Source organism: Rhinopithecus roxellana, chromosome 3 (assembly GCF_007565055.1).
Source record: "Rhinopithecus roxellana isolate Shanxi Qingling chromosome 3, ASM756505v1, whole genome shotgun sequence".
NCBI classification, from domain to species: domain Eukaryota; kingdom Metazoa; phylum Chordata; class Mammalia; order Primates; family Cercopithecidae; genus Rhinopithecus; species Rhinopithecus roxellana.
This window is the reverse complement of record NC_044551.1, coordinates 170274775-170294318: the sequence shown is the minus strand read 5'-3', so window position 1 is coordinate 170294318 and position 19544 is coordinate 170274775. Positions and strand designations below refer to the sequence as shown.

At 46.6% G+C, this 19544-nt stretch overlaps 1 long non-coding RNA gene across 1 annotated transcript; it reads right to left on the bottom strand.

Moving 5' to 3' along the window:
• Window positions 1-1081: 1081 nt before the first annotated feature.
• Window positions 1082-2936, bottom strand: LOC115896568. The gene is made up of 3 exons (XR_004056485.1): window positions 2762-2936; window positions 1610-1796; window positions 1082-1256 (listed from the first exon to the last, which is right to left on the bottom strand). It is a non-coding gene; the product is annotated as an uncharacterized LOC115896568 (long non-coding RNA).
• Window positions 2937-19544: the final 16608 nt, after the last annotated feature.

The following is a 19544-nucleotide window of genomic DNA, read 5'->3' as shown; positions in this document are numbered from 1 at the left end:
TGACAGAATTAGAACCTGGGGGAAGGTGATGGAGCTGATGAAAATTTGAAGGTGGAGGTTGCAGTGAGCCGAGTTTGTGCCACTGCACTGCAGCCTGGGCAACAGAGGGAGACCCCGTCTCCAAAAACAAACGAACAAACAAAAAAAAAAAAAGAAAGAAAAGGAGAGTTATCATCCCAGCCAAGTATAAAGATGCAACTTTTCCAGGAAAAAAGAAACAGAAGGCGATGATGTGGGACCTGTAAATTACACGTAAAGAGACACAGTAAAAGTCGAACTTCTGAGGCATCAGTCTGAGAAGTTTTAAAAAGAAATAGATTTCAGAATGAAAAATTGTTACCTCTTGTATTCTCACTGAGAACAAATTCATATCTTAAGAACAGCTTACTTTTCAACCAAAATTCTAGTTTGATATTAGCGTATGTTTAATACTGTAGCTAATTTTAATAAGACCTTATAACAAATCTATCCCAGTTTTGATTGGGATTAGAAATTATGAGGTTATAAAACATGTTTCATAAGCCTTTTATCACCTTATAACGTTTTCTATTTTATAACTGTTTACATTCATTCAGTTGTATTTATCTTTTGAATTTTTCTTTAAAACAATTCCCAAAACCTTTAAACGAGGCAACATTGTTTCAAATCATGAAATAACTCATTACTGTTTGTAGCAGTCTCTGCATTCAGCTCTAATATTTGGTTTCAGGTTTGGATGTCTCTATTCAGAAGACTGGCCTGTAATCCCCCTCTCGTGGGCTGTCTCACACCACACTTGGTATCAAGATTCTCTGGATCTGGTGAAGGCAGTGTTGCTGTGTTCCTTCCGGATCTATTCTAGCAAAAAGCCTGCATAAACTTGGCATGGGAAATGGGACATTTTTCTAAATAGAGGAAAATGTTTAAGGCAAAAATCTTGATAGAAAAATCAAGAATACAAACTGAGTCGTAAAACTCTAAAATTTGTACATCTATAGACAAGCTGGAGTTGGGGAAATAAAAAAAAATCAGGGAGACATTTGAAGTCCAAGCGGCTGATCTGAAGAAACTGCAGTGAGAAGAGGGAAATGAGCACACCTTGAGAAGAGCAGCGAAGGTCACCTCCCGTCTTCACCACTGGTCTCCGGGCTCTGCAGTGTCAAACGGCAGTTCACAGAATGGCAGCTGGGATGGAGGCAGGACCTTCATCATGGGATGGCAGCGAGTGCACTCAGGGTGCTACGGCCGTAGACAAGGGCTCCATCTTCAGACAACCTCTGTGACAGGTCACCGTAGAATGTTCAAACAAACACGTGCCACTCTTATGGGGTCCAGCTGCTTCTATCTAGACCAACGTCTTTTGGTTGCAAATTCTACATTCTTTTTAAAAGCCAGCATTTCTCAGGAGGAAAATGCTCGCTGCCATGCAGTCTGTCCCTGAAGCTGTCACCTACAGATGCCATCTTGAATCAGGGCTTAGTTGGTAATGGACTCTTACATTTGCTCACCAAGAAATTCTGCAATTCATCTACAATTTCCATGGTGAGATTTGCATATCATAATGCAAATAAAATGGAAATAAACCAAGAGAAATAAAATTCTCCTCTCAAAGAAAGAAAGAAGACTTTACCTGGCAAAGAGCTAGGGTCATTTCTGGAAGTATCTCACTAGCCATCGTCGCTAGGAAACATAGAGTCACTGTCAGCCGTCGGAGCTGCTGAAGGACCTCTGGCAGCCTTGGGTGCTGAAGAACAGGGCTGGTGTGTGTGGAGGAGATAGGCGAGAGCACAAACCAAGCTGCTGCTGGGCCACCCTCCCTGGTGGTGAAGGAGGCAGAGGAGACCATCAGGAGAGCCCTGGGAGACACAGCCTCGAGTCTCTGGCTAAGCCACCCTCATCACTGTGAAGTAGGCAGTGTTCACACAGGCAGCACACAAATGCAGGACATCACTCCAGGACAGGGTCTCCTCACAGAAAGAGGCCTGGTAAATATCCTCTTTTTTGTAAAAATGTTACTACGTCATTTGCCCTTCCTAAAAATACCCATGCTCCTACTGCAGTTATTTTAATGGACTTTAAAATACGGTGAGCTACACACAATATTTACTATTTTAATCCTTAATTTCACGATCCAGGAGCAGACGGGACCACAACAGCAGACAGAGAGGGGAGCCCAGGCACTTCCCCCTGACCCTGAACCAGAATCCACACAGGAACCTGGAAATGTGTGGGACTCAGCAGATTGAGGAGGGCAAGCAGGAAGCCTTTTCACACTCGCGGTCTATCTCAGCGCACGGCTGTGTGCATCAGAACATCACTGGGGCCCCAAGATGGGCTGCCCGGGGCTGAGCTCTGGGATGAGAAGAACAAGGAGGACTTGACCTCTGCTCTCACAGTGACCAGCCATGGCCAGAATCCTTCCACCCATGGATGGCAGGTCACAGACTTTGGGACTGATGATTCCAAGTCCATCTCAGAAAAACAAGCAAAGTGATGTCTTATGGGTCACAAGGGAGATTTGCAAGGAACACCTGGCCTCTGGGGCAGCCCCTCCCTTTGCTTAGCTCATCCCGCACTGGAACTGGCTCCCCTCCCACCTCTGCTGCAACTAGTGTGAAGCAGCTGCCCTGGCCAGGAGCTGTGAGGCTCCCTCCAGTTAAATAGGATTCTGGGATAGATCAACCTCGGCCAACACACGCCAGTCCTATGCACACAACTCCACCCCACATACAGAGAATGCAGTTCCTCTCAGGGACTGCAGAATGTGCCTGTCTCTCCTTACCTGGAGCAACCACTTCTCCACCACAGCCTGGGTCCTCAGTTACAACAGGAAGCTCAACTCCGGCTGCCTGTCTGCAGGAGAGCCAGCGAGACAGTGGCACATTCCTCATCATCTGGATTCTTCATTCACACGGGAGGGATTCCCTCATACATACCACTCTCCTGCTCTCTCCAGGCCTCCTGTAATCATAGAAAACATATTGCTGTGAGCGCCAGACCATGCTGTGTGCTGCGTGCACAGGCCTTTTCTTCACTTGGTGACATTAGAAAACTAGGTGGGAAACAGTGATGAAGTTCAAGGAACACAAAAGAACAGGACAAACCGCCTCATGCTACAGACACAGTTTCCTTGGAGTATGTTTCCTCCAAGTCCATGTGGCTTGGCAACTAAGTAATTTTGTTCCAAGGAGAGAATCAAGCTGCTAAGGAAAAAGCTCACGGCCACACAGTGTGTGGCTAATGCTGTCATTTTATCCTGCTATTTAAAATCAAGCCTCACTGGGGAACAGGCTCTCACTCAGAATTCCCCTGACCAAGGACAACTGTATAGGTCGTCTATAATACATACGGTCAGATTCTCATCTCTTAGGCTCATTCAGAAAGATAAAGCTAGGAAAGCAACTGTATTCCTCAAATGCAGGGGGTCTGACCTTCACTTTCCATGGGGCCTCCTTTTTCTTCTCCCTGAGGTGTTCCTCCATTGGATCCTCGGTGGAATCTAGGAAGACAAAGAGTGACAGTCAGCAGGTGCAAGGGAGGAGCAGGGAAGAACAGCTTTCTAGCCCCAGGCCGCCTCATCAAGTGAAATAGCCCATCTTGAACAGGGCACAGCACCCAGGGCAGGCTGGGCATCCCTGCAGCCTCTCAGGGCTCCTGCCTCCTAATCGGACCCAAGCTCACTTGCCCTCCCTTCCTGAGTCCTTCAAGGTCATTTCCTCCCTAGAATTCACCTGTGGTGTTGATGTGTGTATCTGTCATTCTAGAATATTTTATACTTGGTAAAAATAAACCTTCGTTTAGGAAGAATATTTCATTCTAGCCAAAATATTCTATATATTCACTAACCTTTTGTTTTAAAGACAATAAAACAAAGCTTCAAAAATAGTAAGTTGTTTTTTCATTTAAAGGTAACTCCTACTTAACAACTGCTATCTGTCCTAGCACTCAATGTGTGCGTCTGTGTGCGTCGGGAGTCCGTTGCTGCTCACACGCACAGGGTCTCTGACACTGGGACAGCCCATCATGGGGGCAGCAGGTGAGGGTGCGGACCCTCCCCAACCCAGCCGCCCAGGGGAGATGGGTGGTAGGCTAACACCCAAGTTGTTCCTTGAGACCACATTCGGTGCTGGGTCTTCATTGTGTTTACTCCTCAACTAAAGCATTTATTTTTCCTCTTTATTATTTTTTTGATAAACGGTCTCTGTCACCCAAGCTGGACTGTAGTAACTTGATCTCTGCTCACTGGAACCTGCACCTTCTGGGCTCAAGTGATCCTCCCCACTCAGCCTCCGAGATAGCTGGGACTAATATAGGTGCACCACCACACACAGCTGATTATTTTTAGTAGATACGGGTTTTTGCCACGTTGCCTAGGCTGATCTCCACCTCCTGGACTCAAGCCATCCTCTTGCCTCAGCCTCCTGAAGTGCTAGGTTTACAGGCATGAGCCACCCACCTGGCCAACTGGAGCATTTCTGAGGCTTGTGATGATCCTGTTATTAAACACAATAGAGCATGTCCTTGATTATTCTCTGCTTTTGACCACGAACTGAGAAATGACCCCACCACTGCTGCCGACAGCCTGTGAACTCTCTGTGTGTGTTTCACATTAATGATCACACCAAAGTCCCATGGAAAATGTGACTATTCCTACCCTGGGTTAGGGAACCTTTGAGACCTCCCTACGCTCAGTGTTTGGGGCCTCTCTAGGCTCTCATCCTTCCCCATCAGACAGATGCTGGAATTCCCTGGCATGACGAGTTATACCAGGGCTGGCTGGTGAGTGCACAACAGTAGCCCAGTGCATCAACCCTCCATCCATTCCTGAGTTCACATTCGCCTCTTCCATTTAGGAGATTGAGAGCCTGGGAAATTCATCTCTGCACCATCTCTATCTGAGGATGAGGATATAAAATTTACTTTCAGGTACAGCTGTGGTGGAGGATGAATGTGTTATTTTAGTGAAGTGTGCAGTGGTGATGCAATTTTTTAGGAAAAGTGCTCCCTGGGTTGCGCTCTGCACAGGGGAACATGCTTTCTGGGGAAATGCACACACACTCCCAAGACGTTCCCAAGCTCTCCACACGACTCTCCTCCGTACCTCCCCACCCCGAGGCACACCACACTGTTCCATCTACATGACAATCCTGCCTCCCCGGACTCAAGTGGATGGTCACAGTTCTTTACTGGACTCGGTGTTTTTAGCACCAAACTGTCCAAACCTCATTTCTGTCAGGGAGCTCAAACCAAAGTGGCTCTCCAGCAAAAGCAGACTAGGAAGTGCCACCTTTTGCAACACTGAAGATCTTTCCTTAGGAAAGAATGATTCCAGAACACACACCTTTTTCTTTGGCGCGTTTGTCAGCCTGTATTTAGAGAAAGAAAGAAACTGTGAGCTTCAGACCATCCTGCATCCTGTGTGCGCAGGTCTTTTCTTCACTTGGTGACATTAGAAAACCAGACGGGAAACAGTGTTCAAAGGAACACAGAAGAAGAACAGGACAAACCGACTCATGCTGAAGTTTCTCCTGGAGGATGTTTCCTCTCAAGGTCATGTTGCTTGGCAATTAAGTGATTTTGCCCCAAGGAGAAAAGCTACTAAGGGAAAAGCTCACTGCTGCTCAGGGCGTGGCTGATGCTGTCATTTTCTCCTGCTGCCTTAAATCAAGCCTTAGTGGGGGACAGACTCACTCAGAATTCCCCCCACCAAGGACACTGTATTTAAGTCACCTGTGATACATACGATCATATCTTGTTTTAATTCAATAAGATAAAGCTAAGAAAGTAACTTTCTCTCAGATGAAACCAGGTGGCTTGACCTTCAAATGCCATGGGCAGTCTCATCTGAGCTCATTGGTGAGGCCTTCCAGGGGATCCTCAGCGGGAACCAGGAGGACACAGAGTGGCTGTCAGCACCTTGGCAGTGTTGCTCATCAACGATTTGAGCCACTGGTTGACGTGGCTGTGGATGGAGGGCAGCAGGTGCAGGAGAGGAGCAGGGAGGAAAGGCTTTCTAACTCCAGGTCACCTCATCAACGTGAAATAGCCCATCTCCAACAGGGCACAGCACCCAGGGCAGGCTGTGTCCCCGCAGCCTCTCAGGACTCCTGCTTCCTAATCTGACCCCAGCTCACTTGCCCTCCCTTTCTGAGTCCTTCCAACATCATTTCCTCCCTAGAATCCACCTGTGCTGCTGCTGTGACTATCATCCCTCCTAGACGTTTTCTACTTGACAAGCAACTTTAAAGAGAAGATTTAATTCTAACTAAAATGTTATATTTATTCACTAATGCTTTGTTTTTAGGACAATGAAACAAAGCTTTGAAAATACTCAGTTTTTTTCCCATTTAAAGATAACCCTTATTTAGCACGGGCTATCTGTCCTTCCACTCTCTTTTCCATACAACGTGTGCGCATCGCCATGGAGTCGATTGCTGCTCACACTCACACTGGCTCCGACACTGGGACAGCGCGTCATGGGGGCAGCACGTGGGGCACTGATCCTCTCTAGCCCAATGTTAGAGATTCCAGCAGGGAAGAGGGGCGCCAGGCTAACACCCAAGTTGTGTTTTCAGATCATATTGGGCACTGTCTCTTGGGTGTATGTCACTAAGCTGGAGCATTTCTAAGGCTTGTGGTCCTCATGATTCTTGCTTTGGTTTGGTTTGCTTTTTTGTGACAGGGTCTCACTCTGTCACCCAGATGAGATGCAGTGGCATAATCGTGACTCATTGCAGCCTCAACCTGCAAGGCTAAAGCAATCCTCCTGCCTCAGCCTCCTGAGAAACTGGGACTACAGGAGCACATCACCACGCCCGGCTAATTTTTGTATTTTTTGTAGATGTGGTTTTACTATGTTGCCCAGGCTGATCTTAAACTCCTGGGCTCAAGTGATCCTCCTGTCTCAGCCTCTCAAAGTGCTGGGATTACAGGCATGAGCCTCCCCATTGGGTCCAATCATATCTGTAAATACAATAGGACATGTCCCTGATTATTCTCTGCTTTTGAACAGCAGCTGAGAACTGACACCACCACCGCAGCCAAAAGCCTGTGACTCCCCTACGTGTGTTTCACATGAAGGACCACCCCAAAGTCCACTGTGTTGCTACCCTGCCTTTCGCCATCACTGAGAACATCTTACAGTGCTGGGCAGTGTTGGCATCTCTCTAGGCTGTCGTGCCTCCACATGCACACACAGATGCTGGAACTCCCTGCTGTGGTGACAAGTTATACCAGGGCCGTGTGACGACTGCGGAGCAGCAGCCCATCACGTCAACCTTTCACCCCTTCCTGAGTTCACATTTGCCTTTTCCATTCAGGAAATTGAGAGTTTGGGAAATTCATCTCTCCACCGTCTCCAATCTGAGGACGGGGGGTGTTAAACTAAACTTCCGGTACAGCTGTGGTGAAGGATGAAGTGTTGACTGATGTGGGGATGGAATGTTGTTTCTAGAACATTGATCCTTGGGTCGTGCTTTGCACAGGGGAACATGCTTTCTAGAGAAATGCACACACACTCCCAAAGGCGTTCACCATCACTCCACACGGACTCTCTCCTCCATACCTCTCCACCCCGATGCACCCTATTCCTATTTAAATGACATCACTGCTTCTGGGAACTACAGTGGATGGCCACAGTTGTTGACTCAACTCTTCATTCTTTTTTTTACACCAAACTGACCAAACCTCATTTCCAGCAAGAAGCTCAATCCAGAATGTGGAGAGAAAAGTGTCACCTTTCTCACACTAAGATTGTTCCTTAGCAAAGTGGTGATCCCAGAGTACGTACAGCTTGCCCGAATTGCTGAGAACGTCTGCAGAGAGAAAGGAAAACACTGTGAGCGTCAGACCATGCTGTGTCCTGTGTGCACAGGTCTTTTCTTCACTTGGTGACATTAGAAAACCAATTGGGAAGTAGTGCTCGAGGCAACTGCCCTCAAATAAAGCCTAGAAGACACTTGTGGAAAGGCACAAGGGTTTTGTGTAAGATTTTAAAAATGATTTTGGTTGCCAAGTCTCCACTATTTTCAAGAACACATTTCTCCTGAGGTACACTGACATACACATTTATTACATTGACATACTTAACTGTTATCATTTCTGGGAAGCCGGATTTGATATAAATTTATTTTGAAAAACAAGGTTTATGAAATTTTGTAATAAAATTAATAAATACATTGTTAAGTTTCTATACACATCAAATGTGAACATCTGTTGTCACAGTTTTAAATGTCAAAGAAAAGCCTTTGAAAATTAATATAGTGATAATACACATGTCCTGTGTTTGCTGTTAAATTTAAGACCAAGAACAATGCCCAGATTGATCCCTTAAGTAATTAAATTGTGAACTGTGCAATACAGTTTAGTGTGTCTTCGTAAACTAAAGTCAGAGCTGCAGAAAATACCTAAGAATTAAAACAAACCATAAATACTGCCGGTATATCTCAGTACAGCTAACTAGAACATTTAGCAAAAGCACACACACATAATAAAAACCCCACAATTTTGTTTCAACTGAAGAATTAAGTAAAATGGTAACATACACAGTATTACTTGGCTTAACATTTCCTTTAAAAATATTTCATTTGGCCGGGTGCGGTGGCTCAAGCCTGTAATCCCAGCACTTTGGGAGGCCGAGACGGGCAGATCACGAGGTCAGGAGATCGAGACCATCCTGGCTAACACGGTGAAACCCCGTCTCTACTAAAAAATACAAAAAAACTAGCCGGGCGAGGTGGCGGGCACCTGTAGTCCCAGCTACTCCGGAGGCTGAGGCAGGAGAATGGCGTGAACCCGGGAGGCGGAGCTTGCAGTGAGCTGAGATCCGGCCACTGCACTCCAGCCTGGGTGACAGAGCAAGACTCCGTCTCAAAAAAAAAAAAAAAAAATTTCATTTAAGTCCTAATCTTTCTTAGGTCAACTGATTAGAGTTCTTTTTAATAGACACTGCACACATAACACATGTATAGCCACACAGACAACCAGAAAAAGATGTATTATAAGATTTACATTTGCTAATTTCGAATTGGATTATTGGTCTCTTGGTGATGTCCTTTTAAGGACGGGTCTAGGGAAACACTTTTCAGGGTCTAATAAACAAGCATAGCTAGAAGATAAAGACAGCTTTTGAGAGGTCCTTATTCACCTTTAATTCCAGGGGTTCCATAAAGAAAACAGAGATTTTCCCCAAAATGGGATTTGTGGCACCTTTTCATTTTTCCCAGGAAGTCCCAGGCCACCAGAAGCTATTCTAGGATTTTTTATGCATGCACCAAGAGTGGCAAGACAGAGTGGAAAAAAGTAACTTTGACTAAGCAAAAAACCTTTTTCAGGAAAGCAAGATTTATGAAGACAAAAACATAAAGGCGTTGCGAATATGCTTATAGCTTGGATATCCATTTTAAATAAGCTCAGCGCTCTTTTTTATTAAGGGTGAGGAGCTCCCGGGTCCTCTCACTGCAGCCTGCCTATGGGGTGTGCCTGGTCGGATGCATTAATGGCAGTGCAAGTGAGGCTTGGGGGCAGATCTTTCTAGAGGGCAGCAGAGCCTTCATGGTGGCCCAGGCTGTATCCTGTGAACGCCTGTGCTGAGACAAATGAGGATGGCTGGGAACACCTGACCGGCCCCAGTGAGGACGTCTATGGATACCCGAGCTGTGCTGCATGAGGACGGCTATGTACATCAATGTTCGGCCAAGCGAGAGCTTTGAGAAACCCGGCCAGCACCAGTGAAGACCGCTGTGAAAGCATGGGCTGCTCCTGGTTAAGACAGCTTTGCAGACCTGGTCTGGGTCCAGTGAGATTGAGTGTGAACATCTGGCCTGAGCCAAGGAGGATAGCTGTGAACACCTGTGCCAGGACCAATGAGGATGGCTGTGAATACCTGTGCCAGGACCAATGAGGATGGCTGTGAACACCTGTGCCAGGACCAATGCGGATGGCTGTGAACACCTGTGGCCGAAGAGGACAGCAGAGAATAACCAGGATGGGCCCAGAACATATGGCTATGAACACCTGGGCTGACCCCAATGTGGACAGCTAGAAACAGCTGGTGTGCGCTCAGGAGGACAGTTCTGTTCATTTTGGCTGAGTCGAACGAGGACGACTGTGAACATCTGCACCAGGCCTAATGAAGACAACAGTGAACAGATGGGCTGTCCCCATTGAGGACATCTCTGAAACCCAGCTCTGGGACCATGGAAACTTCTGGTAACAACTTGGAGAAGGCCTGTGAGGAAAGCTATGAACACCAGGCTTAGGCCAAATGGGGACAGATGTGGACACCTGGGCTGGGCCCAGTGTGGATGGCTATCAATACCTGAGATGGCCTCTAAGAGGGTGGCCAGCACCAGTTAGCACACGTGTGAATGAACTGGGTGGCCTCAATGAGGACAGCTATGGACATCTAGGCTGGCTGTCATGTGGATGACAGAGAACTCCTTGGCAGGCTTACATGGGGACCACTGTGAACACTGGTGAGGCCTGGATGAAGACAGCTGGGAAGCACTGGGCTGGACAAAATGAAGACAGCTATGAACAGGTGGCCTGGGGCCAAAGAAAATAGCTCTTAACCCTGGGCTTGATGTCAATGGGGGGGAGGCCTGAACTCATAGGAATGGCTTGATAATAATAGCTATAAAAAACTGTTGCTGTAAAAACCTGAGTTCATACAAGCGAGGAAGGCTGTGAACCCCTGGGCTGACCTTGATGGGAATAGCTATGAACACCTGGCCTGGGCCCAGTGAGGACAGCCATGAAGAGCTAGGCAGGGCCCAGTGAGGTCAGCATGGAGCTCCTGTGTTGGCCCCACAAAAACGTCTGTGAACACTGGTCTTGGCCCAACGAGGACAAGTGCAAACACCTTATCATTGAGAACAGCTGCGAACACCTTGGCTGGGCCCTCTAAGGACAGCTTGCAGCGTTTGGGCTTGGCCCAAAGTCAACAGCTATGAATCCCTGAGCTGGGCCCAGTGAGGGCGGCTATGAAAACCTGGGCTGGGTCTGTGAGGACAGCTGTGAACACCTGGCCTGGGCCCAAAGACTACAGCTGAGAACACTTGGGCTAAGTCAGTAAGGACAGCTGTGGCACTGGGGATGACTGCCATGAAGACAGCTGTCAACACTGTGGCTGGTCGGCTTGAGCACAGCTACGAATGTCTAGTCTGGGCCCAGTGAAGACAGCCAAAACACCTGCCCTGGTTTCAGTGAGAGCCACTGTGAGCGCCTGAGCCTGCCCCCATGAGGATGCCAGTGAACAGCTGGCTGGGCCCAAGACGAATGGCTCTCGACACCTAAACCCACCCCCAGAAAGACGCTGTGAACAACTGGGCTAACCCCACTGAGGACGACTATTAACACCTGGGCTGGGCCCAAGTGAGGGCTACTTCGGCTGGACCCAGAAAGGATGGCTGTGAACACCTTGGCTTTCCCTGATGAAGACGGCTATGAGCCCGTGGCCTGGGCCAAGGAGGAAAGCCTTGAACACTGGTGTTAGCCCCAGTGAGGGAAGCTGGGAAAACCTGGGCTGGGCCCAGTAAAATCAGCAGTGAGCAACCAGGCTGGCCACAGAAGGACAGCTTTGAACATGGAAACTACTCATGATGAGGATGGCTGTGAATGCCTGCGCTGGCCCAGATGAGGAGCACTATTAGCTCCTGGGCTCGCCCCCAGTTTGAACAGCCGTGAATACCTGTCCATGCTCAAGTAATGATTGTGATAACAACTGGGTTCAGCCCATGAGGACAGCTGTGAACCCCTGTGCTGAGACTAATGAGGATGGCTGGGAATACCTGAGCAGACCCCAGTGAGGATGGCTATGGATACCTGAGCTGTGCTGCATGGGGATGGCTACATACACCAAGGTTTGGTCCTGTGACAGCTTAGAGCAACCTGGCTGGCACCAGTGAAGACCGCTGTGAAAGCACGGGCTGCTCCCAGTTAAGAGAGTTTTGCACACCTGGTTTGGGCCCAGTGAGACTGAATGTGAACATCTGGCCTGGAGCCAAGGAGGATGGCTGTGAATACCTGTGCCGGGACCAATGGGGATGGCTGTGGACACCAGGGCTGGACCCAAGAGGACAGCTTTGAATAACTGGAATGGGCCCAGACCAGAACGTATGGCTATGAACACCTGGGCTGACCCCAATGTGGACAGCTAGAAACACCTAGTGTGTGCTCAGGAAGACAGTTCTGTTTATTTTGACTGAGCAGAATGAGGACAGCTATGAACATCTGCACCAGGCCTTATTAAGACAACGGTGAAGAAATGGGCTGTCCCCACTGAGGACATCTGTGAAGCCCTGGCCTGGGACCATGAAAACTGCTGAAAACTGGGAGAAATTTTGTGAGGAAAGCCAGGAACACCAGGGCTAGGCCCAATGGGGACAAGTGTGGACACCTGGGCTGGGCCCAGTGTGAATGGCTGTCAATACCTGGGATGGCCTCTATGAGGGTTGATGGCACCAATTAGCACACATTTGAACAAACCGGCTGGCCTCGATGATGACGGCTGTGGATATCTGGGCTGGCTGTCATGTGGACGACAGAGAACTCCTTGGCTGGCTTCGTTAAGAACCACTGTGAACACTGGTGCAGGCCTGGATGAAGACAGCTGCGATGCCCTGGGCTGGACACAATGAAGACAAGCTATGAACAGGTGGCCAGGGGCCAATGAAAATGGCTCTTAACCCTGAACTTGATGTTATTGAAGGGATGCGTGAACTCCTGGACTTGCCTTGGTATTGATAGCTATGAAATAATGAGCTCATACAAACGGGGAAGGCTGTGAACTCCTGGGCTGACCTTGATGGGATGGCTGTGAACACCTGGCCTGGGCCCAGTGAGGACAGCTGTGAAGAGCTAGGCAGGGCCCAGTGAAGTCAGCATTGAACTCCTGGGCTGGCCCAATGGGGATGTCTGTGAACACTGGTCTAGGCCCACTGGGGACAAGGACTAACACCTGGGCTACTTATCATTGGGGACACCTGTGAATACCTTTGCTGGGCCCTCTAAGGACAGCTTGGAGTGTTTGGGCTCGGCCCAAAATCAACAGCTGTGAACCCTTTAGTTGGGCTCACTTAGAGCAGCAATGAAAACCGAGGCTGAGTCCATGAGGATGGCTGTGAACAACTGGCCTGGGCCCAAAGACTACAGCTGAGAACACTTGGGCTAAGCCAATAAGGACAGCTGTGGCACCGGGGATGATTGCCACGAAGACAGCTGTCAACACTGTGGCTGGTCGGCTTGAGCACAGCTACGAATGTCTAGTCTGGGCCCAGTGAAGACAGCCAAAACACCTGCCCTGGTTTCAGTGCGAGCCACTGTGAGCGCCTGAGCCTGCCCCCATGAAGATGACAGTGAACAGCTGGCTGGGCCCAAGAGGAACGGCTCTCAACACCTAAACCCACACCGAGAAAGATGCTGTGAACAACTGGGCTAATCCCACTGAGGACGACTATTAAAACCAGGCCTGGGCCCAAGTGAGTGTGACTTTGGCTGGACCCGGAAAGGATGGCTGTGAACACCTTGGCTTTCTCTGATAGAGATGGCTATAAACCTGTGGCCTGGGCCCAATAAGGAAAGCCTTGAACACCTGCGCTAGCCCCAGTGAGGGAAGCTGGGAAAACCTGGGCTGGGCCCAGTAAAATCAGCAGTGAGCAACCAGGCTGGCCACAGAAGGACAGCTTTGAACACTGAAACTGCTCATGATGAGGACGGCTGTGAATGCCTGGGCTGGCCCAGATGAGGAGCGCTACTAACATCTGGGCTCGCCCCTAATGAGAACAGCCATGAAAACCCGGTCTTGCTCATGTAATGACTGCGATGAACAACTGGGCTCAGCCAATAAGGACAGCTGTGAACCCCTCTGCTGAGACTAATGAGGATAGCTGGGAACACCTGAGCTGGCCCCAGTGTGGATGGCTACAGATACCCGAGCTGTGCTGCATGAGGATGGCTATGTGTACCAAGGTTCGGCCAAGTGACAGCTTTGAGAAACCCGGCCAGCACCAGTGAAGACTGCTGTGAAAGCATGGGCTGCTCCCGGTTAAGGCAGCTTTGCAGACCTAGTCTGGGCCCAGTCAGATCGAGTGTGAACATGTGGCCTGAGGCCAAGGAGGATACCTGTGAACACCTGTGCCAGACCAATGAGAATGGCTGTGAACACCTGGATTGGGCCCAATGAAATCACTTGGAATAACGGGGATGGGCCCAAAGCATATGGCTATGAATACCTGGGCTGACCCCAATGTGGAAAGCTATACATACCTGCTGTGGGCTCAGGAGGATAGCCTTGTTCGTTTTGGCTGAGCTCAATGAGGCAACTATGGGTATCTGCATTTGGCCTAATTAAGACAGTTGGGAACACCTGGGCTGTCCCCATTGAGGACACCTGTCAACACCTGGCCTGGGACCATGGGACTTGCTCGGAACACCTGGATTAAGTCCAATGAGGAAAACTATGAACACCTGAGCTAGGCCCACTGAGGACAGGTATGGACACATGGGCTGGCTTTAGTGAGTATGGCTGTCAATACCACGGATGGCCTCTATGAGGGTGGCTGGCTCCAATAAGCACGGGTGTGAACAAATTGGCTGGCCTCGATGAGGATGGCTATGGACATCTGTGCTGGCTGTCATGTGGATGACAGAGAACACTTTGGCTGGTTTAGATGAGGACCACTGAGAACAGGCCTGGAAGAAGACAGGGCACAATGAAGACAGCTATGAACAGGTCATCTGGGGTCAATGAAAATGGCTCTCAAACCCTGGGCTTGATGCCATTAAGGAGAAGGGTGAACAGCTGGGCTCGCTTTACTATTGATTGCTAGGAAAAACTGAGCTCATGCAAATGAGGACCTCCAGTTGTGAGCCACTGTGCCCCGCCCCACTTTGCATTATTAAAACACATGCCAGCCAGGCGTCGTGGCTCATGCCTGTAATCCTAGCACTTTGGGTGGGGGAAACGAGTGGACTGAGGTCAGGAGTTCAAGATCAGCATGGCCAAGATGCTGAAACCCCATCTCTACTTAAAATACAAATATTACCCGGGTATAGTGGCAAGTGCCTGTAGTCCCAGCTACTCGGGAGGCTGAGGCAGGAGATTTGCTTGAACTCAGGCGGCACAGATCGCACCACTGCACTCCAGCCTGGGAGACAGAGCGAGACTGTCTCAAAAAACAAAAGAAAAAACAAACAGAAAAACATGCCAATAGGATAAAAAAGGACAAGTACTTAGCTTTAAAATGAGTTGAAATCTCATTTCTGCCACTTCCTATGTAAAAAACAAACAAACAAAAAACTATCCTAATCTCTCTTGAGTCTCATGTTCTCTATCTAGAGAAACACTTGACCAGAATGCTTAACACAGTATGAAATACTAGCGGCTATTTTAATTGGTCCTATGATTCCTTAAAATTCTGTAATTCTATGTGCTTTGGATTCTGTCTATAGGAATATTGGGAATACATAGCCAGCAGATTTTGAAAAAATAATATAGTAAAAGAAACACCAAGAAAAGCAGAGGAAAAAGTTTTAAAACATCAAGGCAGGATTATAGAAATGTCATGGAAACAGAAAAAAGTCTAAAAATAAGTATGGAAGTAAATACTAGCCTAAAGGGAAAATCAAACTGGGAAGTCAAATAATTTCCAAGACTTGCCTAATCTTGCTTTCGTAAAACTTATAATCCTATGGCCAAACCTTTACTTTGCCCTAAAGCCTGTAATGGTAAAAATAAGATATTGGCAACCACTGAAATTGTCAAATTTATTAGGAGAAACTCTTGGACTAACCACATTTCTAACAATAACCTTAAATGAGAGTTAACATGTAACTAGATTTGACTAAGTTAATCTGATTCTGACACATACCTTGATCCCAGAGCTGCACAGATCTCTATCAATCTATGCTGAGGAGCAAGAGAAGGGATCTGGAAGCCAGGCGGGCTGATGGTTTAACTGTGGGTCAGCTACTTTGTTAACTATGGGATGAGCCAATTAATCAACCTCTAAACCACAGTTACCTATGTAATAAACAGCAGGTTATAAGAACACAGATGTTGCGATGGCTTTATGGGGTGATACATGTATAGCACATAATAGGGGGTTAGCCCAGAATACAACACTCAACAGATATTAATCTCTTCCATCTATGTTTCCTTAGTTAACATAATTTTTTAAATATGTAAAATCCCACCTGACTACAGATTCATCAGAACTCCCAGAATCTATTAAAGAAAAAGGTAAAATGCATTTTCAATCAATAATAATAGTATGGAATATTAAAAGCATAAGAAGGCACAGTGATGCATGCCTGTATTCCCAACTACCTGGGAGGCTGAGGCAGGAAGATCACTTGACGAACACAGACGTTTGAGGCCAGCTTGGGAAACAGTAAGACTCCACCTTCACAAAAAAACAATTATGCATACTTGTGTGCAGACTTTAGACCATGTGTTTTTCTTTCTTTTTTTTTTAAAAAAAAAAACAAAAAAAACAAAACAGGACTGATGCTTTGTTATAAAGCATTCCTTTGGGAGTATAACTGGGACCTTATTAGAATTAATATTAATTATACCTATTAGTAGATAATGAATGCAGTAAGAACTCTTACTTCCCTTACTCTGTATTTATTAAATGCAAATAAGAATAACTTTATAAAATTTGGCATCTACAAATAAACCGCAGTATACAAGTCATCCTAGCCAAACCCTATGAGATTGACTAAAAACGGTATTGTTAGCAGAACAGTGTCAAAGAGCATGATTTCTGGACCAAAATATGATGGGCAGTTCAAACAGAGGGTACAGTAGTACCCCTTATCCACTGCATGTATTTGACCTGTTCTTCTCTGCTCTCACCTCACAGCAACAATCAGCAACAAAGAAGGCTCCTGTGACCAAACGAGTGCAGGGTTTTTCCCACCAACAAGCAGGCAATCATTTCTGCAGATGACACAAACTGGGCGTCCTCTCATTCAATTCTCACACACTGTCTGGAGATGGCATCAGAGTCCACAGGTAAAGGGCTCAGTCCCATGAGACTGCCTCCCTACATCAGTCTTAGGTCTGAAACTCCAGACCTTCTGACCAACTGGCTTCAAATTGGGGTTCCCAGGACTCCCTCTTCGGGTTAAACTGAATTGCTGGAGTGGCTCAAAGTACTCAGAGAAACATATTTACCAGTTTGCCATGAATGACATTACAAAAGATACAGAAGAAGAGATGCATAGTGCAAAGAATGGGGGAAGTGGCACGGAGATTCCATGCCCTCCCAGGACACACCACCCTGTAGAAACCTCCCGTGCATTCAGCCAGTTACTCCAAGCCCAGTCACTGTGGGTCTTGATGAAAACTTCATTACACTGGCATCACTGATTAATCACTGGCCACTGGTGACTGACAACCTTCAGCTCTTCTCTCCTCCCCGGAGTCTCCAGAGTGAGACAGAAGATCTCAACCCTCTAATCAATCATGTCTTCAGGATGGTGACCAGTTCCCATCCTGAAGCTACCTAGGGGCTTCCAGCCATCGATTATTAGCATACAAAAAGATGTCACTTTGGAAATCCTAAGGATTTTAAGAATTGTACACCAAGAAATGAGTTAACATCCAGAGATTTTACATTTGCAGTTTGGATTTCTGTGGTTACAGTTACCAACAGTCAACTGTATTCCAAAAATATACATGGAAAACTCCAGAAATTAAGAGGTTATAAGTTTTAGTGTGCCATTCTGAGGCACAATGAAACCTTCAGCCCCCTCTATCCAGCCCAGGATGTGAATCGTCCTGCAGTGCATCCACACTGCACATGCTGTCCACCCATTAGTCATCAACATGGTCTCCTCCTGTACCCAGCCACCAACACCATTAAGGCCTGACGATCTAGGATCACTCAAACCTCGTGATCTTTTTTTTTGACTTAGACTCAGGGGCTGAATAGTGGCCGAACACTGCATGACAATGCCTCTGTCATTCACCTCCCTTCATCTCATTATATAGGCATTGTATCACTTCATATCATCACAAGAAAAAGGGTGAGAACGGTACAATATATTTCAAGAGACCACAATAACTTGTATTACAGTATATTATTACAATTTTCTATTTGTAGTTATTGTTCTTTTTTTTTTTTTTTTTTTTTAGTTATTGTCCATTTCTTACTGTGCCTAATTTATACATTAAATGTTATCACAGTTATGTATGTGTAGGAAAAACCAGTGTGTGCTTCAGTACTATTTGCGGTTTCAGGCATTCATTGGTGGGGGTCTTGGAATGTTATCTCCCATAGTTAACGGGGAACTACTGTACTTATTTGGTTGTAACACAACACAGCCTCTCTAGCTCTTCAGTTAAAACTGCTGAGTTTAGGATAAAACACCCTATCACCAGAAGCCAGCAAAACATAGGAATCAGAGAAGAACTCAAGGGAGATCAATGTGCTACTCTGGCTAACACTCTTCTGGGGAAGGTGCTGGGTGGTTTCCTTAGTTGCAGTTATTTACTCTACCTACGTACAACAAGGCCCAAATTCACCTGCCATTTTACCTCCCAGAGAAAGAACCAGCGGAAAGATCACTCCTTTAAGAGCTTATCTGCTCTGAACCACACCTCACATTCAGAGAGAAGCTTAAGAAACACTGGGGAGGTGTTCCAGGCTGCCAGGCAGTACTGTATGATGTGAAAAATATATAGAAAGAAATCAATGCCCTCTTGCTGCCAGAATGTGCCAATGCTTGCCCCTTTCCCTAGTAGGAGAAAAAAATTCTTTTTCACCTCACGTAAAGCAAAACTGCCATCCCTCATGACAGAGAATCTAGGTGCAGGTGAGTCATGACATCATAACACAGGCTGTTTTCAAACTCATCCCTCAAAGGAAGAGGATCAGTGAGGAACATATGTATTTACCTACAGCATTCATTGCCTGGTCTTATTTCCAACCAAAGGTTAAGTATGAAAGACTTTGTGATTCTAGTTTTTTAAAGTACAACCTCTTGAGCTTCTCCCCTTCCATTGCTAGAGAGTCTATCTGGAGCCACCTCATACAGCAAGATGCTCCAGTTTGTGCTGCGTGGTACTGCATGGTGTCATTTTCCTCAACCCTTTCCATTATCTGGCAAAGGTCTATACAAATCATGTTTCCTAAGTATGTAAAGCATATGTCATCAGACCTTACAATGATAAAGAAGCAAAAGAAAAACAAAAGCAAGGATAAAGAACATCTTAAATGACTACATTCAATTACCATTTTTTAACTATTCAAAAAGATATTGACTGTATTATTTCAACTATATGACTCCTGAAAAAAGTAAAACTAGGAAGACAGACAAAAGATCAGTGGTTCCCAGCAGTTGCTAGGGAGAAAGGGAGAGATGAACAGGCATAGAACACAGCATTTTTAGGGCAGTGAAACTGTTCTGTCTATAATACATAAATACATGTCATCACACATTTGTCCAAATTCACAGAATGTACAGTATTAAGAATGAAGCCTGATATCAACTACAAACTTTGAGTGATTATAATGTGTCAATGTAGGTTCATCAGTTGTAACAAATGTACCACTCTG